Here is a 21,474-nt window from a genome sequence, read left to right on the forward strand (position 1 = left end):
GGGGTGTCGATGCCAGTGTGGGCCAAGGTTTGTTCAAAGCTAATGTCCTGGAACATGTTTGGGATCCCCTTCTTCTTAGATGTTATCAGGTGTTCTGGGGCCAGGACGAGACTCAGAGAACAATTCACTTCCTTGCTCCCCCCTTGGAGTGGGAAAGGAGCTTCTTTGGGTTTACCTAGATGCAAGGTGAACAATAGAGCATGAGGGGCACCTGTCAGCTAAGCTCAGTCAGCTAAGCGTCTGACTCTTGATTTCAGCTCAGGTCATGATCTCAGGGTCCTGGGATTGAGCCCCACATTGCCTCTGAGCTCAGCTGGGAGTCTGCTTCTCTCTCTCTCTCTCTGCCTCTCTCCCAGCTGGTGCTCTCTCTCTCTCTCAAATAAATAATTAAAATCTTAAAAAAAAAAATTAGAGCGTGAGTAAATGGTGCCTTTCTAAAATGGAGTCCCTTCAGCTTCCCTGTCTCACAACCATTGTTCCCATTTGCTCTGCCCGCTTACTTGGACATCTGTTCTCCTAACAATATCTGCCCATAAATCTTGTCTCCGAGTCCTGGGTGGCTTAGCTGAGGACAAACGAAGCCTGCAACTGGCGACCAGACCTTCCCCATGGCTACATGTGGACGTGACCACAACTGTGCGTGCTCGCCAGGAGGCACCAGCACCTGCCTCTCCGGCCATGGCTGTGTGTGGGTAGCGGTCCCTGGGGCTGCAGGGGTGGGCTCTTTGGCTGCCTTTGGAAGGAGCCCTTTCTGCAGGCTTCTCTGGTAACTTAATGCTATTGTAATTCTTGGTTTCCATAGAGAAAAAAGATTTTCATTTTGTACACCCAGACATACAGTAGGTGCGCACTAAGTGTTTTGTTTTGTTTTGTTTTGTTTTGTTTTGTTTTAGACTGACAGTGAATGCGTGAGTGAATAATTAGAAGTCTGTGTGTGAAGGAAAAGGTTCCGTTTACCTGGGACCTTCAGAAGACCTCCTGGGTAATGTAGGGCTGCCGAAGAAGTGCTCCTCCCAGGCTCTGCCCGTAAGAGCTGCCAGGGAGGCAGGGAGTGGTACAGTGCCACATTGCCCAGCCCACGGTCCCTGAGGGCTCTCTTCCATTTTCCAGACCACCAGCACATGGTCAGTGCTAGGGGTGGTCTGGAAGAACAGAGGGAGATCAATACTGGCCGTTGGAAGAGACTGCCACATGGACGGGGGAACTTGAACTAGCTCTTGAAAGCTGGACAGGGCTTGTTGAGGACAGAGGAGAGGGTTCTAAAGCATGCTCTCTGAACCAGCATCATCTGAGCACTTGTTAGACACACAGATTCTTGGCCCTCTCCCCCACCCCCAGACCTAGGGAACAGAAGCTTTGGGGCTAGAGTCCAGCAATGTGTGTTCAGCCAGCATTGCGGGTGATCCTGATGCTCACTGAATGTAGTGAGCACTAATGCAGGCAAAGGAAGGAGTCTGAGCCTCACATGAGCGACGGGGAAGCTGGGAAGTGACCTGGCATATTTTATTTTATTTTATTATTATTTTTAATTTTATTTATTCATTTGAGAGAGAGAGAGAGAGAGCACAAGCGGGGGGGGGGGGTGGCAGAGGGAGAAGCAGACTCCCCACTGAGCCAGGAGCCCGACCTGGGGCTCGATTCCAGGACCCTGGGATCATGACCTGAGCCGAAGGCAGACGCTTGACCATCTGAACCCCCCAGGTGGCCGCGACCCAGCATATTTTACATGAGTTCTTCTGTTGGTGGCACCAGAGAGAAGACAGGATGGGGACAGGAAGGGCGGCTAGGAGGCATCAGAAAAGCAGGCATGGAGGGGCGCCTCGGTGGCTCAGTTGGTTAAGCGACTGCCTTCGGCTCAGGTCATGATCTTGGAGTCCCGGGATCGAGTCCCGCATCGGGCTCCCTGCTCGGCAGGGAGTCTGCTTCTCCCTCTGACTCTCTTTCCTCTCGTGCTCTCTATCTCTCATTCTCTCTCTCTCAAATAAATAAATAAAATCTTTAAAAAAAAAAAAAAAAGAAAAGTAGGCATGGGATGAACTTGAGGTTTGCGGATCTCAGCCGGATTGGTGGTGGCCTTGGGAACAGAGAGCAAAGCCAAGCGGTCCTGTGACGGGAGAGCGGATAGGCCTGGTGGCACATTTGGTCTCGTGTACCCTTTTCTTTAAAATGTTTAAAAATGACGTGTGCCCTATCACATTGTTACATGCTGATCATGGGACAAGGTAAAGACAGAAGGAAGCAAAGAGGGGGGCGGAATTCCACCACATCCAAGATGACCGCCGACAGACGGAGCGTCTCCTGCTGGCCCTTTTTCCTCTGCATGTTCCCTTGGTGGGGCTGAAAGCAGAGCATTCTGTATCCGTTTGCATCCTGCATTCTTTGCTTGACAAAATATCATAAGCATTTCCTGATGTGCTTTCAGGCTGTCTCTTCTTCTTGTCACAGGAGCTCCCATAAGTTGGCCAGGGCGGTGCTGGTAAGGAAGGAGTAAGTGAGGCCCCGAGAGAAAAGGGAATTTGGTCCATGACCTTCAGACAGTAGAGAAGGCAAGAGTCACATGGCTGGGCACGTCAACTCACAAATTATAAGGAAAAAAAGAAGATGATGGGGGAAGCCGTAGATTAAGATAGTCCTAAAGGACAAATGACATGCACGACTCAAGTCCAGTGTCCAGGGATGTCCATCTGGACAGTAAAGGAATGCAAGGAGCAATTACGACAGAAGTCAGCGTGTGGCATGGGGAGGGGTTGCGGAGTGGCCGCCTAACTACTGAGCCACCCAGGCGCCCCTCAGTTTTATTTTTTTTAAAAAAAGGTTCAAGAGAAAGAAGATCTTGCTCAAGGATCCATGTGGCAGAGCCAGGGGCTGAACCCAGGCTCAGAGGTTCCCCTTGGGTCTCTGATCCCCATTGCTCCCACACTCTGTGCGTTGTTTGCTCGCCCACCTCCCGGTCCCCAGCCCCTGATCTGCCACTTGCTGCAACAACTGCAGATTTTTTTAATTTTTTTTTTATTTTTATTTATTTATTTATTTATTTTTAAAGATTTTATTTATTTATTTGAGAGACAGAGAGAACGAGAGATAGAAAGCACGAGAGGGAAGAGGGTCAGAGGGAGAAGCAGACTCCCTGCTGAGCAGGAAGCCCGATGTGGGACTCGATCCTGGGACTCCAGGATCATGACCTGAGCCGAAGGCAGTCGCTTAACCAACTGAGCCACCCAGGCGCCCTGCAGATTTTTTTTAAAGATTTTATTTATTTATTTGAGAGAGAGAGAGAGCACAAGCAGGGGGAGGGGCAGAGGGAGAGGGAGAAGCAGACTCCCTGCTGAGCAGGGACCCCCCCCCAACATAGGGCTCCATCCTAGGACCCCAGGATCATGACCTGAGCCGAGGGCAGACACCCAACCAAGCCACCCAGGCACCCCAACAACTTCAGATTTATGGGTTCCGTTTTGGTTGACTTTGAGGGCCAGGCTGAGATGTGCTGTGGGGAGAACGGTGATGGATGGCCCTTGCCTGAAATGGGGAAGCTCTGAAGGAGATCGGTCAGGGTAGGAGTGCAAGTGTGTCAGCCATGTCACGTGTGTGGCGTGTGCAGGGCTGGGGGGATGCCTTGACCAGTCTTGCCCTCTCTGGTTGTTCAAAGATCCAGACCCAAATACCCAACATCGCTCCCCTCTCAGAATCTCCTTCCTTAGCCTGGTCCATCTGTTTCCTTGAAATACCGGTTTTTGTCTTTATAAGCCCTTACCCTCCCCACCCACTCCCACAACATGGCCCCCCTTTCCTCTGACTCCTTCCCATTGCTCTGGACAGGCCCAAGGAGGCAGTGCCAGGGCCACCACGGGGCATACCTAGAAAAGGAGACTGTGGAGGAGCCCTGTGACCTCAGCACAGTTTCTTCAGGCAAACAAATGGGAGGGATTTTTCTGAACCTGGCCTTCCGAGGCCCAGGCTGTGAGGTTTGGAACTGGGACTTGGGTTTCTAGCTGGACTTCTGCTTCTCTCTGCCTTGACTGGCAGGTTCCATAGAACCGGGCCAAGGCTCTGGTCTTGGCAGAGGCAGAGGACCCCAGTGAGGAGAGGAACTAGTGCTCAGCCCTGCTCAGGAGAAAAGGGTCTTTGCCCTTACCCACCTTTCCCAGAAGGATGTGGAGGGGCTCCTCTTTTGGGGATCAGTGGCCTGCAGTCCCTGGTTTCCCCCGGACAGTTGTCATAAAGCACTCCAGGGCTTCATACTGCCAAGGAGGAGGGGCTCCCCTTTAGGTTCTAGAATAGCACTGTCTGATAGAACTTCTGGCAATGTTGGACACGTTCCAAAATATGTCCTGTCCAATGTGATGACCATTAGCCTAAGTGGCTAGTGAACACTTGAAATGTGGTAATATGACCGAGGAACTGAATTTTCAATTCCATTTCATTTCAATCAATTACAGTTGAAATTTAGATTGGCACATGTGATGAGTGTCTACCTTATTGGATAGCACAGTTCTAGAAGGAGTGGGTCTCTGAGAAGGACACAGTGGCCAAGTCGAGATGTTTCAGAACTGCTTGCCACCCTCCTTCCTCCGCGTCCACATACACACATTACACATTTCAGGAAGGCCCTAGATACAATGCCCTTTTCTAACAAAGTCCACTGTTTAAATATTCTTATCTCGAGTGATGCAGAGCTGCTGCTGACCTCAGATGCACCCCCATGCACGGCTTCTCTTTGTCCTTGCACCATCAGAGCTAAGCAGGGTAAGGCCTCCAGAAACCCTGCACCTGAGCAGTCTGAGTCCAGCCGTCAACAGGCCTCAAAGCCCAGGGTCCCACCCTGGCATGCCCATGCTGCTCCCTGCTTCTCCCCTCGAGGGGGAAAGAACCCGGTCCCAGTCGGCACCTGGTAGCTCGCCGACGGGCACGCTGGTGTGAATGAGGCCCGGTCACCGGGGTGATGGGCCCACACTGGCAGTTTTGATCTTACTTCCTAGTTGAACAGCTTGGCCTCAAGTAAGAAGCATTTTTACTTTCTGGAAGAAGGTGGAGGCTGGGGGCCGTTTTGGGTTTCTTGGCTTTATCTAGATATATATTTTTGAGCAAGATTGGCGGTGGCGCTGAAGGGGCACTAGGTATTCATCAGATGAGATGGTTCTCCTACCCCCTTACCCCCGGCCTCCATTGCCCCAGCGTCTAGCGCCTGGGAACGCCCTGTAATGTTTGCCGGATGAATGAATGAGTCATTTCTTTCTTTCTTTCTTTCTTCTCTTTCTTTCTTTCTTTTTCTTTCTTTCTTTCGCTCTCTCTCTTTCTTTCTTTCTCTTTCTCTCTTTCTTTGTTTTTAAAGATTTTATTTATTTATTTGTGTGTGAGAGAGCGAGCACAAGCAGGGGGAATGGCAGGCAGAGGGAGAGGCCTGAAGCCTGCAGAGCCAGAAGCCTGATGCGAGACTTGGTCCCAGGACTCTGGGATCATGACCAGAGCGAAGGCAGACGTTTAACGGACTGAGCCACCCAGGCGCCCCCGAATGAGTCATTTCTGCCTGCCAGAGCACCCCGCAGGACAGGCCTCTCCTTATTCTCTGTGTCTAGTTTCCTTCTGTCCTCTCCTCCTCTTTCCCTGCAGTACCGGCAAGCCATCTCCCCTCCCCGTTCCCTTTCTAGACCAGGCTCTCAGATGCGTGCTTCATTTTTCAGCACACTAACCATTTCCTAGTGTGCCATAACCCACCTCTTCCGAACATTCCAGAAAGTACCCCTGCACTGCCATCTCCCCACAGCCCCCTGGCTTGTGGGACTCTGCAGGCCACATGTCCTCATCGACAGGGGTGTCACTGGCCGCTGGCCGCTCCGTGCCAATGGGGACAGAGCCCCCATTGCAGGCAGGATTTCCTGTGTGCTCGGTGCCCTCTGTCCGGAAAGCCCAAGTAGCGCCCCCTTCTGTCTGGTGATTCTGGTGATTCTACCCCTCAGTGCCTCCTCCTGCCTGATTTAAGTCTTCAGTTCTTTTTCTTTTCTTTTTTTAGAGATAGAGAGAGCTGGGGTGGTGGGGGGAGAGGGAGCAGGGACAGAGGCAGAGAGAGAATCCCTTGCAGGCTCCGTGCCCAGTGCGGAGCCTGAGGCAGGCTACAGGGCTTGATTTCTTGACCCTGAGATCATGACCTGAGCTGAAATCAGGAGTCGGACGCTGAACTGACTGAGCCACCCAGGCGCCCCTTTAGTTCTTTTTCTTGTGGTAAAAAATAAATATAACACAAAATTTACCATTTTGACCATTTTTAGGGGGCAATTCGGTGGCAGTAAGTCTGTTCACAGTGTTGTATAATCATCAGTCACTACCATCCATTTCCAGAACTTGTTCACATCCCAAACAGAAACTGTGTTCATCAAAGACTTCCCTCCCCCATTCCCTCAGCCTCTGGTAACCTCTATTCTAGCTTCTGTCTCTAGGAATTTGTCGGCTCTAGGGAACTCAGAGAAGTGGAATCATACAGCCTTTGTCCTCTTGTGTCTGGCTTTCAGCGTGTTTTCGAGGCTCGTCCATGGTGTAGCATCTGTCAGAATTTCATTCCCTTTTATGGCTGAAGAATACTCCCCTTTTCCCTTATGTGAACACCACATTTTATTTATCCACTCATCTGTTGATGGACACTTGGATGGTTTCTGCCTTTGGGATATTGTGAATAATGTTCTGATGAACATGGGTGTGTACATGTATCTGTCCAAATCGCTGCTTTCAGTTCTTCAGGGTATATGCCTTAGGAGTGGAATTGCTAGATCACAGGGTAATTTTGTGTTTAACTTTGTAAGGAACTACCAAACTTTTCCCCCACGTGCGCACATTCCCACCGGCAGTGCACCTTATTATTTTTTTTAAATCTTAATTTTAAACTACAGAGATAATGCCTGCTTGTGGAAAAACTTCAAAGGATGCAGAACAGCATGAAGTAAACAGAAGCAGGACCCCTCCCGCAGCCCCACCTCTAAGATAACCGCTACTTAGGATTTGGTGTGTGCGTGCACGCGCATGTGTGTCCAGATACGCGAGTCCACACTCAGACGCCTCAGCAAAACGAGCGCCACGCCGGCTCATTTGGCTTTTTCATGTCATTCCGTGTTGGCCCCTGAAGGTCTCGGCTGCGTGCTTTTCCATTCTGGGGGTGTATCTTGTGTTATTTATTGGTTAGTGGGTACTGAGAGACAAGTGGGGGCGCTCCCCCTTGTCGCTCTTGCGAACCACTCTGCACTTACTGCCTTGCACACGTGGGCCACCATCTCACCAGATCCCAGCCTGTTTGGGGGAAAATGTGAGCTGAGCTTGGTACTGGGGAGGCCCTGCAGCCCAGAACCCCTTCCCCACCAGGCTCAGCTTTTCCCAACTTGCTCTCCACGCCCAGGGCAGCCAAGCCAAGCTAAGCTGAGCTGTGAGCGGCTTTGTCAAGGAGGGCCACCCACCTTCCGGCAGAGGCAGCCTTGGTCTGGCACGCCCTCTCCTCTGGGAATTCCTGGGAGTCGAGTAACTTAGAGCGGGATGGAGAGGTGAGCAGTGAGCTGGAGAGAGAGAGAGAGAGACAGAGAGAGACAGAGAGAGAGGGACTGGGCTCTGGTGGTGTGTGGCACCGAGAAGGTGCTTGTGGGGCTGGCAAGGCATGCAGTGCCCCCCCACACTAGGAAAGACCCAGTTCAGGCCTGGCAGAGGTCCACCTTTCAAGCCAAGGACCAACCCGTCTTTTGCCAGCACCTTTTTCTGCAGAGCCCCAGGCAGCTGGTGGGAGAGTACAAAGCGGCCTGGAAAATCCATAAACTGCATAATCAGCCCCTGCATCTTGGCCGCTTGACTCTGTTTATTGCTTCCTGTCCCCGAAAGCCCTTTACAAACAGAGCGGCTTTGAGGGGGGTGAGCTGGACCTGGTGGGTGGCCTGCCCCTGCCAGCCGGCCCCAAACCAGCCCATTCTCTTGTACTCCTTGCTGCCGCCCCCAGCGGAGCTCAGGGAGGGTGGGAGCTCCTGGTGGCTTGAGAGTGAGAGGACCCCTCCCCGCCAAGGAGGGCGAACCCCCAGAGAGCTGTTTACTTTGACAAAGGACAAGCATCCCATTTCTACCAGTTTCCTTGGGGGCCTGGAGGTGCAGGAGGGGAGCAAGTGAAAGGCTTAGCCTCTGATTGACCCCTGCAAGGTGGGGAGGGGAGCAGGGGCCCATTCCTGGGGATCTAGGGACAGCCCTGGTTCCAAGGGCTATGGGACTTGCTCAAAACCTGGTTTCTTCTTTTTTTTTTTTTTAAGATTTATTTATTTATTTTGAGAGAGTGAGAATGAGAGAGAGAGAGAGTACATGAGAGTGGGGAGGGTTAGAGGGAGAAGCAGACCCCCCGCCGAGCAGGGAGCCCAGTGCGGGACTCGATCCCGGGACTCCAGGATCATGACCCGAGCCGAAGGCAGCCGCTCAACCAACTGAGCCACCCAGGCGCCCCAAAAACCTGGTTTATTCTTGTATTACTTTTTCAAAATACAAGTTTTTCCCTGTTGACTGACTTTTCTCCCTTCTCTCCCACCACCGCCCCAGGGAAGGGGGGGCAAGAGGTGACTCAGGAAAAGCCGCCACCTGACAAAGTTGCCTTAGACACTGCCGGGGTGCCTGTGAGGGCTGTTTGCTGTCCTTCCCTTGCATCTGCAGGACGGCAGGGGCCACGCGGCACCTGTGTGGTTGGAGGAGGGATGCTGTGCCCCGGGAAGGGGAGGAGGCGCGGGTAGGCAGGCTTCCCAGTGCTGGGGCTGCCCCTCCCAGCCAGATGTGGCCCTGTGGTCCCTCTCTCGCACCTGAGGCTCCCCCGTCCGCCCCCCAGGGCAGTTGGAGGCCCGAGTTCCCATCCCGCCTCTGCCTCCTTGCTACTCCTTCCTTTACTTGGCTTGCGGAGATGACTGACGCAAAGCCCTGATTTAAAAAGCAGGGGGAGGGCTCGGCCTGTGTCTGGCCTCTGTGCGGACCCGCCGTGGCTGAGAGGCCTTTTCGGCAAGTCCGCAGGGGGCTTGTCTAAGCAGAGTTCCACGTGGGACCTGTGTGTGTCTGAGCCTGTGTTTTTGGTTGTGCAACTCTTGAGGCGGCCCCACCCTCCCAGCTCCTTCCTGAAAGTGAAATGTTACCGTCCTTGCTCAAGAACAAAAGCCCCAAGTTCAGCCCTGCATGGCAATCATTTTCAAGTGTGGCCGCTTCCTCCTTTGGGGCCTGCAGCTGAGTGTTGAGGGCAGCCCAGGCCCCGACAGGGAGGTCCTGCTGGGGGTGGGAGAGGGAGCCTGGCGCTGGCCCCTCCGGGCTGGGGCTGCTGTGGCAGTGGAGGCCTGTGGCGGGACTGGCTCAGCTCTGAGCTGGGGTGTGCCCACCTCTCTTCTACTTCCCTGCTCAAGGAGACCTGGATAGGCCGGGGCGGGGGGCGGGGGGGACCATTACCAGGCCGACCCCAGGGCCCAGCTCTTCTGGAGCCTCAGTTAGTTCCTCCCTTCGCCCACGCAGAGATCAGAGAGGCCCATCAATGGAAGTGCAGGCACAGTGCAGTAAGTGGTTGGGAGTGTGGGCTTTGGGGAGGAATCCCGACTCGCCACTTCCTGGCTGTGAGACCGCAGAGAAGTTAATTCCTCTCTGCCTGCCTCAGTCTCTTCATCTCCCAAATAATCTGCTTCCTACCCTGTGGGATTGTTTCGAGGATTCCGTGTAGGGGAAGTGCCCTTACGCAGTGCCAGAGTGGGTCCCTGCCACAGGGGACGTGCCTGGCCTGGAGCCTGGCTGAATGGAAAGGGCTGGTGGACTCCACCCCCCAACCCCCTCCCTGGTCATTGTAAACTGTGAGGTGCGATGCACACGTAAAGCACCATCATCTGGGCCAGTTGGCGTGCTCAGAGTGAGGAAATGATCTATTTCAGTATCCTTCAACGAGTTGGATCAGCAGACCATGGCTGGAACTCCCGGCTCTGTCCCACTGTAGAAGTTGGGTTTCCGTTCTTGCCTTTCCTGCTCGTCCTTACCCCTTGGTTAATTTCGCAGGAGCACACATAGCTTCACCATCCGCAAAGGTAGCAGGAATCTGAAGTCACCCTGTGTCTGTGGGCCTGAGAATCCCCACAGCTCCACTGTTAAGTATACATAGACCTTGAAGGACAAATCAGGCATGTTTACCGCTAGCAAGCAATGCTTGAACACTTGCTAGGTACATTGTGTGTTAAGGGGTGATCATCAAGGAACCCAGGGACTAAAGAATGTCCAGCTGCTTTTCGACCGTCCCAGCGATTGCTGGGTGCTTCCCGTGCTGTTGCCTCACAGCCCTTAAGTCTGGATAAACCTTGCAACCCACTTGTAGGCTGGGGCCTTCTATCCATACCTTCTGTCCGACCCAGCCCCTCATGCCCATTCTGTGATGGGAGGAAGGGCATGCAGGGTCTGCACATCCTAGGCTGGGTGCTTCCCCTTGAGAGACAGAGTGGGTGCGAGTTTGGGCTTGTGGGGTGATTTGGCAGAGCCTTTGTTTGCTGACTGTTGACTAAGCCCAGGTGCGCAGACCCAGTGTTTATAGAATCCTGGTCGTCCTGGGCTGGAATGAAGCAAGTAGATGCTCAGGGGAGGGGGAAGTGTCATGGATAATCCAAAAGTCATTTGTTTAGGGCCTGGAGCCAGAGAGAAGGTATTTGTGCAGTTCTCACTAAGTCAATCCAACATGGACTCTCTTTAATGTATGTCTACAGTGTGCAGGCCAGGAAATTCAGTTACACACCTGGGAACTATCTGAGGACTTAGGGCAGACACAGAGGCTGTCACTCGGGAGAGGGGTCTGGAGATCATTTTAGTCCTCCTTGCCCAGTTTTCAGATGGGAAGCTGGAGGCCCGGGAGGTAAAATGACCTGCGTAAGGTCACCCGGCTGGTTCGTGATGGAGCTAAAACTAGAATCCAGAGTTCTATATTGCATCACCCTGTGAGGTAGGAGTCCTCATGCTTTACTGGGCATCAGAATGACCCGGAGAGCTTGTTAAAAAGCAGATTCCCAGCCCCCCCCCCCAGATTCTGATTTAATAGTGGGGTGGAGAATATGTGTTTTTAGCAAACACCTCGGGGGAGTCTGATGAAGTCTCACCACCCTCTGAGATACACGGCTTTAATGCAAAGAGTGTTTGCTTCTGAGACTGACAGAAAAGCACATTAACATTTCCCAAGAGCAGGCTGGTAGCAGGAGGGGGAACAGGCAGAGACATAAACAGCTCAGGAGACAAGAGTATGGAGGTTGAACCCAGGCTTTAAAACCCTTGCGAGGAACCCAGTGTGTCGGGAGATTTGACAGGCGCACTGGTCTCTGCCACATAAGGCCATGGGGGTTGGATGTGGCCCAGCCCTGGACAACCTCTGGGTCACACATGACTCAGTAAAATGGCTCTGATACTGGTAGGAGGCAGTGATGGACAGTGCTAGAAGCTCGTGAGGATTAACCAACACCATGCCCGGGCAGCATGGCCTAGCACTCGGTAAATAGCAGGTTCTCTGATTATGTGTAACTTCTGGGGGAGGGGAGGGCTGAGGGACTTCTGCTGAGGGTCTCATATGAGGAAGGGGGTGGAAAGGGGTTCTGGTTCTGTAGCTAAGAAAGGGCACAAGTCCTTCCAGCCCTGGGGGACTGGGATACGGCCACCTCCTTCTGCAGACGTCATGGGTCTGTACCTCGTAGAGTGGTGCCTTTCTCTGGCCCTTATCCGCCCCCCACCCCACCATGTCCTTGCATCCCTGGGGGGTTTCAGTGATGGGAAGGGTGAGACTCACTAGGGGCTGTTTCTATTTTCTAGAGGTGGAGACTGAGACTCCTGGAGGCAAAGGAGGCTGGTTATGGGACCCTCAAGAGTTCCCGCCTCCTTCCGCTGTCAGATTTGAGGGCCAGGGCTGGCAGCCCCGCCAGCCCGAGGCCCCTCCCTGGGCTCCATTCCAGGCGCTGATCCTGCAAGCAACTGGGAAGGCGGTGCCTCTGGTTCTGGCCAGCATTGCTGCGGGTCAGGTCAACCTCAACTCACCTTTGCTGCCCCAGACACTGTGAAAGACATTCTGGGCACGGATGGGGAAGAGAGAGAGGGCTGGGGGCCTCCAGTGGCCCTGCCATCAGCCCAGTGCAGGGAGTGGCTCACACGGTGGGCTGTTAGTGCAGTCAATGAGTGGGGAGGAGAGCGTGGCTGTTAATTTTGAAAACCCAGCTTCGGAGTTAGGTGGAGAGGGGAACGGACTGAGGACCTGGGGTGGAGGGGAGTGTTCAGGAGAAACCTAATGAAGGTTGGTTGTGTCCCGTGGCCTTGCGAGTGAACGGGTCTGAGTGAGCTGGTGCGTGTTGCACACACAGACGCATGAGCTGTTTTGGAGTTGCTAGTGTGTGCACCGGCCCAGGAGTCTGGGTTCAAATCCCAGCTGGGATCAAATCGCAGGCCAAGGAGCTCTGTGACCTTTGGCAACAGGCACCATCTGGAAGTGAGAACATTTCTTCCTGCCGTCCAAACCTAGCCTCTCCAGAGGGCACGGGTGGGCACGTGGCTGTGTGTTGGTGAGGCGGTGTGGCCAGGGGAGGGCCTCAGGCCGGGAGGGGGTGCCTGGCGGCTGGCTCCGGGGCTCCCCTGGCTGTGGAGGGGGGGCTGTGCGGCCGTACAGACTGAGAAGGGGCCAGGGCGAGGAGGGGGTAGCAGCCTGCGGTTGGGGAAAGGAGCTGGCCTGGTAAGTGGCTCTAAACAATCCCATCTGCTGTCTGGGCTGGCCTTTCTTGCTGGGGTGGAATTTCTGATGGGGTCTTGGCTGCCAGAGGGGGAGGGCCGAGGCCCTACCAGCCACAGCTGCTGCCTGTTCTTTTGAAGCTCAGGGCCAACCACCCCCTCCCCAAGGCCCTGCTCCCCAGCCCTGGGCCTGCATTCCTCAGCTGCCAGAGGCCGGCACTTCAGCTTATGTGCTTGTGCTCCTTCACCCCCCCGGGATGGCGGGGAGCCCCTCCCCAAGAGGGCAGGCCCCCAGGAGGAGTGGGAGGCCTGGGCAACCCAGGCCCCAGTATATTCCAGTCGCTTCTCCCCTAGGATGCATAGTAGAGTATGGGCAGGAATGGGGCTGTTGGTCCAGCTCCCTGCTCCACTCAGGGGCCCCAGAGCCCCCCAACATGAGGTCCTGGAGGCCCCTGATGGGAAGCCTTTGTGCTGCACACTGTGCCCCTTCAGGGCTGGATTCAAGATCGTAACCCCAGGCCTGACTCCTGGGCCAGGCTCTAGACTCAGCCCCGGAGATCCTAACAGCTGCCCCAGGCTGAGGGCGTGTGTGTGGAGCCTGTGTGTGCCCAGTGCATGAATCCCCCTGGAGAGGAACCCGTCCTCAGAGGAACAGGTATTCCATTCTACAGATGACGAAACTCACTCAGAGAAGCTCCACTCACCCAAGCAGTGGTGATCAGAATGTAAGCTGAGGTTGGCTCAGAGCTAAAGCTCCACTTGTAACCTCTGTGCTCTGCAGCCTCTTAGCCCAGACTGCGGCACCATTCACAGCCAACGTGTGGTTTCCCCTCTGCAAGGAGCTGCCTGGCCAGACCCAGCCCTGCCCTGCCCCGGAGGACCCCACACGCTGTGGTCTGACCTCGGGAACAGATGTGGCATCGGCCACCACCTTACCCACGGCCCTTCATTCTCCCCTGCGAGGCCACCAGGAGGTGGGCGGGCCCCTGAGCAGGAGGTAGCACTGGGGGAGGAGTGGTGCCTGGCTCCCACTGAGGCAGGACTGGCAAAGGCCTGTTGGACTAGTAGAGGCCGGAAGGATGGAGTTGGGACTCTAAGGATTACAAAAGTTCTAAAGTCCTAGAGGCTCTGTAGTTTGCTTTTTGCTTAAGACTTTTTTCTGTCATCATTCAGTTTTTGTTTTGTTTTGTTTTAATTAGAGAAACAGGATAAGGAAGAGATTAAGAAGAGCATGGGCTCTGGGGCCAGACCGTTTGGATTCACATTTTGGCTCCATCACTGACTGTGTGACCTCACGTAAGTTACTTAAACGCTCCGGGCCTTAGTTTCCTTATCTGTAAAATGGGTATTATAATTGCTTTACTTTGAGGCTTGGATGAGATAATGCATGCCAAGTGCTTAGAAAGTCCACGGCACATGGTTAGCGCTCATAGACGTTTGCTATAATGATTATTCAAAAGTGATTCATGTCTGTTGTAGATAATATACACATGCAAAAAGATTTTAAAAATCACTGGCATTGCTCTCATTTTGCTATTCTTTATAGGCTATCTGCTTATTTTACTTTTTTTTTTAAGATTTTATTCATTCATTTTGAGAGAGAGAGAATGAGAGACAGAGAGCACGAGAGGGAAGAGGGTCAGAGGGAGAAGCAGACCCCCCGCCGAGCAGGGAGCCCGATGTGGGACTCGATCCCGGGACTCCAGGATCATGACCTGAGCCGAAGGCAGTCGCTTAACCAACTGAGCCACCCAGGCGCCCCTGCTTATTTTCCTTTTAAATTGATAATGAACATGAATCAAAGTTTAAAAGATATACAAAGATTTACAGAGAAAAGTTTCCCTGATCTGTCTCTTATGACCTAATTCCTTCCATCAGAAACCTCTAGGATCAGTTTCTTATGAATGTCCTCTCCATACATACTGACACACACATACCATAACGCACTATAGTACGGCACGGCCTTGCATTGCTCCCCTTAGCCATAGGTCGTGGGCAGAGAGACATATACAGAGGCCTCATTTTTGTTCTCTGTTGTATAGTCTTCCATGATACATATTATATGAACTCCGTGGAAGTGGGATTCATGGATCAGTGGGTGGGTGCACAGTGCGTGTTAGTGTGAGGGGAAGGGGGCAAGAGTCGGACTTCTGTTCCCAGGACCCTCCCCTGCTCACCCTGAGCACCCCTCCCTAATCTTGGTTCCTTGGCCTGGATTCCCTGGGCGTGCTCAGATACTAAATTGTGTGGCATCCTTGACTGAGCACCTGTCCCAGGGGCCCAGAGACATCTGGGACTGTCCAGACTTGAGAGCTCAGCCCCAGACCATGCAGGCCCTGCCTGTGGAGGGACCTGCAGCCCAACTGCCTGAAGGAGAGGCCCAGGGAGGGGCCGCTGGCCCCCCTTTCCCAAGGAGCTGGCCCCGGGCCAGCATGAGCTCACGCCTGGAACCAGCCCAGGTTTACTGGCCTGCACCTGAGCTGCCAGGAACTCCCTTCCCTGACTCTGGGCCACTGACTTGCTCCCAGGTAGACACACATTGCTGCCAGCCCAGAGGGGCTCCTCAGGGCTACGGCCCCTGGGTAAGGGCAGTGGGGAGAAGCACCCCTTCTGTCCACTGAGGTTTGATCTCCTCGCAGGCTCCTGGGTTGAGCGTCTTGGCTAAGCTGATAGAATGTGTTGATGGAGAGAGGGATTGTTGTGGAAATAGTTTTGAAGCGGCTCAGGTCAAAGTGGAAAACAGTTGGTCGTCCAGGCAACTAAACAACCTTGGGGGGTGGGGAAAAGGTTTTTGTAAGGAAACAGCCATGGTCCCTCCTTCAGGATGAGGCTTTGCCTGCAAACTTCTCCTTCCTCTTCCCTTGCTCCCCCAACACGGGCCCCATGCACCCCCAGCCTCCCCCAGGGCAGCTGTGCCCCGTGGAGGACTCAATTCAATACATGGTTACCTGAGTTCTTGCCACGTGCCTGGCTCTGTGCTCAGCTCGAGGAACACAGAGGGGTAGTGGAGCTGGATGGATTTACAGCGTCCATTCTGGAGTCACACCTCCCTTGGCCACTTAGCTGTGTGACCTGCACAAGTCCCTGGACTCTTCTGTGCTTCCTTTTTCTATCCACAAAGTAGAAATCGCAGTGACAGTACGCCCCTTGCAGGGCTGCAGGGAGAGAATGAGAAGAGTTAACATGCAGAAGGCACTGGAATAGGGTTGGCTCGGAAAGAAACGGGCAACAGGGTTAGGTTATCATTACCACTATCACCAGTATCCTCCCAAGAGGGGCCAAACGAATGCCACGTTACTCATGCTCGAGGAGCTTCATCTTAGACGGTTTCAACTGGAATGAGGAACCTTATTAACTTCCTTCGAGACCTCTTGCCCTAGGCCCTACCGTAGAGCTCCCGTTGTCTACACACCTGGCCATGGACGTCGAGGCAAAGAGAGAGAAAAATTAGGAAAGCAAATGTCTTTCTTTTCCTTGTTTTTTCTTCGACAGATTTTTTAAAGATTTTTTTTTTCTGGGAAGGGGGACTTTTGTTCTGCCCCAGGCTTAGATTGGACTAAATGATGGGGTACGGCCCAGAGAGGTTAAGTGGGCAACCCAAGGTCACACAGCAGGACACGGCAGGGCTGAGACGGTGCCTCCCCCTCTTCCTCCTGCTCCTCTCAGGCCCGGCCAGGCCTCCTTTCCGCGCCGGCTGTGCCCATCATGCCCCCAGAGGTGGGCACAGGTGTGGCTGCCCCGCAGCCTGGTCCCCTCAGAATGAGGCTGGCTTTGTCGCCGTCACCCCAGCAGCTGTGGCCGGTTGAGTTTTCCATTAAGCCTTTTCCGCGCCTTGGGCAGGAGCAGGAGGCTCGGCATTTAAAGGTCACCCGGCTTTTGAAGCTGCGGCGACATGAATAGCTTGGGAAGAGAACAGGCCTGTGCAGGGGCAGGAGGACAAGGCGGCTCTGTCAGCGCCGCCCCTCCCCCTCCCGGCCGCTCGCGCACGCGCACTCACACGCTCGTGCCCACCCACGCGCAGACCCCCAGGGCCTCTGTCTGTCTCTTGGGCCCCCACCTTCCCTTCTCCTTCCCCTTTGCGGCCTCTCCAGCTCAGAAGCCCAGCGGCTCAGCCGGCCTCCCTGCGCCCTGCCCCCGTGGCGACCGAGGTGACAACGGGACAAGGATGCAGCCGCCCTTCGACCGGCAGCCTCCCCGTTAGCGCTGCCACTACCCACCTGAGGTCTGGCCAGCACTTAGCCATGGCTACACAAGCGTCCCAGGGGCCATAGGGCCTCATTCTGGCCCCGCTGGCTTTTGCAGCCGGGATTCCTGTTGAGGCCAAGCAAGCCCGGCCGTCGCCTTCTCATACGGGAGAGAAAGGGCTGGGGAGCAGGGTGCATCCAGCTTTCCGATTCCAATCACCCGCTAAAGGGCTCTGTGGGCTCCACGGGACAGTAGTAATACCTGCATAGATCCGCCACGTCTGCCAAGGCCGGGGGCTAGAACTTGGTGGCACGTGTGGGCCTTGTGTTTCCCACTTGGACAATAAGTTCTTCTGAAACCCTTCCAGTCTTGGGTTCTGAGACCCTTGGGCCGCTGGGGTTCCTCTCCTTTTTAGTCCGAGGTGGGGGTGGGGCAGATTCTTGGGTTCTCAGAGGGAAGCTGCTCTGCCAGCCCTTTCCCTGGGACCAGCAGGGGCCTGAGCCTTGGGACACCACCTAGTGGCCTGGCTTGGCGGTGCCACTGGGCTGGGCCCAGACCTGAGGCGAGAAGGGACAGTGAGTCCCCTTCTGCAGGGCGGGATCACAGCAATTACAGACGGATCACAAGCTCTGGTGTGTGGCTTGTCCCTGGGGGTTTTCAGAGGAGGGAGTCAGAGGTGTGCCGAGACAGAGCTGGCCTCGGGCGGTCCCTCCTCCTTCCAGACGAGAGAGGGTTGGGGAAAGGAAAGTGCTGGCAATTTGGGACCTCTGGCCTCCTACGTCTCTTCTTGAGGCCTCCTGTTCTACCCCTACCTTTGAGGGTTGGGGTGGCAGGAGGAATGTTAAGTCAGATCTTGGAGGGGGTTGACTTCCTGTCCCCTGGAGCTGACGCTGACTTGGCGAGGGGACCATCCTGCCATCAGCCTTGTGTGCCTCGTAAGGGAGGAGGCCCTCAGGCCGGGCAGCAGGAGGCTCCCGGGACCTTTACCATGGCACTGACTGCCTTGGCCTCAGTTGTTTCATCTGTGAAGTGGGATAATAACGCATGCCCCCTATAGAAACGATAGCTTTTTCATGAGGACTAAGTGAGACCGTAGAAGAGAAAGGGCTTTGGAAACGGAAAGAAGTCCTCCCACTACCGCCCGCCTTGCTATGAGCCAGAGGAGGAAGGGAAGGGAAGGCGACCCACATTTCATGGTGCTCTTGCCTCTTCCTTTCCCTTCTTTATCCCCCTAACAAATCTCCATTGTCAGTGCCAGGCCCTGGGAAGGTGCTGTACTCAGCACAGTGAATAAAGCATAGGCCTGGCCCTCGTGGAGCTTACCTCCCGGTGACGGAGATGGTCAACGACAAGGAAGTATATAATAATCTCTCATGTGGTCTGTTCCCTAAGGAGAACAAAGCAGGGCAGGAGGTGAGGGAATGTGGCAGATAGGGCTGGTGCTTGATAAGATTATGCTTGAGTAGGGGCCCGAAGGAAGGGAGGGAGGCAGCATGTCCAGATCTGGGAGGAGATGGAGGCCCCTGGATGGGAGCGCGCATGGCTTGCAAGTGGATGAGCAAGGATCCAGGATGCCCAGAGAGAGCGAGGGGAGGGGACAGAGTGAGGTTTGACGGCAAAGGCAGGTGGCCCAGGCAGGACGGTGTGGGGCCTGGCAGACCACAGTAAGGCTGCAGGTTGTGTCCTGAGGACATGAGGAGCCACGGGGGCGGCGTGGCAGGAGGGAAGGTAGGGGTTGGAGCAGAGGAATGACAAGACCGCCACGGTGAGTTTTCGGTAGGAAGGCAACGGGGGACGCCGACAGGCAGGGCGGCAGCAGGGGAGGTGGTGAGGGGCGGCCGGGTTCTGGGATGGTTTTGAAGATAGGAAAGGATGGGATTTGCTGCCACTGGGTGTGGGTGTAAGAGAATTCGAGCACTCAAGGAGACGCCCTGGCTTTGGGCCTGAGTCACGTGGAGCTGCCGTTCCCAGAGATGAGGAAGGTGGGAGGAGCAGGGTGGGTTTGGAAGGAACCACGAGGTCGGATGACCCCTTATGTCAGAGCTGCTATTGGACATCCAAGAGGGGGCAGCAGGTCAGCGGTGCAACTGTAGAGTTGAAGGGCGTGTTCCCAGGAGGCCTCTGGGCAAGAGAAATCTGGGAGCCTGTATTCGGCTGTAGATGGTATTTAAAGCAGACTGGATAAGATCGTTCAGGCTGTGAGTGTAGCCAAGGACCAAGGCCTGTGCCTGAGGCCACACCAACCTGTTTCCTCGGGTGCTCTAGGCCCCCATGTAAGTTCCATCACAACATCCCTTCCAGGTGGTATTACACCTGTTCTTACAAATGAGGAAGCTGAGGCTCAGAGAAGCGAAGTGATTTCTCCAAGCCACACAGCCTTACTGGGCTTTCCTGGGCCCAGTCAGAAGGGGAACCCAGGACTCCGGCTCCAGGGCTGTCACATCTCCTGGGTGGACCCTACCTGGTCCTGCAGGAGACTGGCTGGACTGACCTTGGGCAAGGTCAGGAGAACAGAATTCGGGCAGCTGGCCCACCTCCCTGGGCCAGGCCAGGAGTGACTCAGGCCTTGGCCGTCTCCTCACACTTGGAGTGAGGACTGGCAGGCTGCTGTGCTCCTCCTCCCGGGCCCGGATTCCTTCATGGGGAGGCGGAAGGCCGGGCTCCCTGGGACCTGGGGGTGGACAGGTGTGGGATTTCTGCTTCCAAGTCCCCAGGTCACTCACAGCCCAGAGTTGGGGATTGCTGCGGAGTTGGCCTCCAAGACCAAGACATCTAACAGGCTCAACGGGTTTCATTCACTTCCTTTTTCAGAAGTGGGTCAGGGGTTATCTCCCTCTGTTGTCCTGCCAGCACCAGGCAGCTGGGGTTCAGAGAGGTGGAGCGGTTTCCCCAAGGTCACAGAGCCGGCTCTGGGGCCTGGCGAACAGACACCCCTCCCCCAGTGCTGTCTAGGTCACATCTCCTCTTGCTGGAATGTCAGCCAGGCTGTGCCCAGTATTCTGAGCCTGGGCTACACGTGGCTGCATTTCTGAGGCTCCTTGGCTCCTAGCCCTCCAAGCCTGACTGGGCACTTTTGGCTCCTAGGAGCTGGGTTCCTAATTCTGGCCTCTCTACGTACTGGCTGTGTGACTTTGTGCAGGTTACCTGACTTCTCTGAACTGGTTTCCACAGCTGTGACACGGAGACAATAATGTCTATCTCTGGAGTTGTAATAAGGATTAAATGTGAAAGCGCCTGGCACAAGCTCGTAAACCGAAGTTGCCTGCCTTAATTCTTCCGTGTGTTTTAAATTGCTTTTCATCTGAGCCATGCTGGTTGCAAAAGGCAGCCTGGCATGGATGACACTGACCCCGAGGACAGCCCTTCTCCCTGCTTCCAGCCATGCTGGCCCACCTCAACCCTGGCCTCACACTCTGCACTTGAGCTTAGCAAGGGATGGTCCTCAAGGGGGGCGGGGGTGCTGTGTCGCCCCACCTGGTGCTAACTGTAGGCAGCTTGGCTTTGGGGTCTGTGCGTTCTTGCAGAGTCCTGTGGAGATGGTATTTCTGTTTCTTCGCACTTCCCATTAGCGTTTCTGAGCCACTTGCTCCTCATCCACAGGATGAGCTGTGATGGGAAGGTCTAGGCTTGGCCACTACCGGCCGTATGTCTTTGAGTCATTCTGACAAGTCTTGGGTTGTCAGCGCCTTCGTCTGACGTGCAGAGCAGGCTATGGGGCTGGCCCAGAGTTGTCAGCCATGCCATATCATGGTGCACACAGGACAGGTTGTTTTTCCAGGCTTCGCACCTGGGGTAATGGGAGAGGAGGTGGCTTGACCTGTGGTGTCTCCAGCTGCCCAGGCCAGCCAGCCTCCCCTGGGGCTTCGAGGATCAGTACTTCTTCTAAGGCCTGGAGGACTCGCCCACCCCAGCCACTCTGGGGAAGAGTTTGGCCGGTGTCCCGACTGCTCCTGGCTCTTCTCCAGCCTTCTGGGGCAGCGACAACACCAGTCAGGCAGCTCGCCATGTTCCAGGCACTGTGTGGGGGATGATCTTGTTTCATTCTCATCGAAGTCCCATAAATACATGTGAGGGCACTGGGCCCAGAGAGGGGAGGACACTCCTCCGAGGTCCCACAGCTAGGGAGGGGCAGAGCAAGGGACAGCAGCCTGGCTCTGAACCCTGCGCTTCCTGTAAACGGCAGGGGGGGAGGATGCCTCTCAGGGCCTTCCTGACACTCACAGCCCGAGGGGCCGATCCAGGGGCCTGCTCATGGGGGAAATATGGACCCCATCATCTTTCTTCTTCATCCAGAAGAAGGAGGGTCAGGTGCTGGCTTCTCTCTCCAGGGTCTGCCCTTGGCAAAGTGAGAGCCAAGTCCCTCTATCTCTTCTTAAATTACTTGCAGGGCAGCGAGAAGGTGGCTTTACTCCAGAGAGGGTGTTAGCACAAGGCACTGACCTGTATGTATGATGACATCAGTATAGCAGATGGCAGCCCTGGGCACTGGCTTCTGGGGCCTCGTGCCCCCGAGGTCTTGGTCAGAGGCCGCAGCGCAGGTTTCCGGAGCCCGGGACAAAGGCGACGGCTCTAGGGTTAGAGTTCTGG

General features: G+C 54.9%; 1 protein-coding gene across 4 annotated transcripts in view; it reads left to right on the forward strand.

Moving 5' to 3' along the window:
- CUEDC1 (CUE domain containing 1) overlaps positions 1-21,474 on the forward strand; it is an 85,604-nt gene that overhangs the window by 41,309 nt on the left and 22,821 nt on the right. For 3 of the 4 annotated variants that reach the window (XM_027625586.2, XM_027625585.2, XM_027625584.2), the window contains one exon: positions 13,902-13,998. The gene's annotated coding sequence lies outside the window, so the exon portion shown is untranslated. Of the gene's footprint in view, positions 1-13,539; positions 13,677-13,901; positions 13,999-21,474 lie in introns of those variants that run through there. The other variant, XM_027625587.2, reaches the window with a different exon arrangement.

Source organism: Zalophus californianus, chromosome 16 (genome assembly GCF_009762305.2).
Source record: "Zalophus californianus isolate mZalCal1 chromosome 16, mZalCal1.pri.v2, whole genome shotgun sequence".
Lineage (NCBI taxonomy): Eukaryota > Metazoa > Chordata > Mammalia > Carnivora > Otariidae > Zalophus > Zalophus californianus.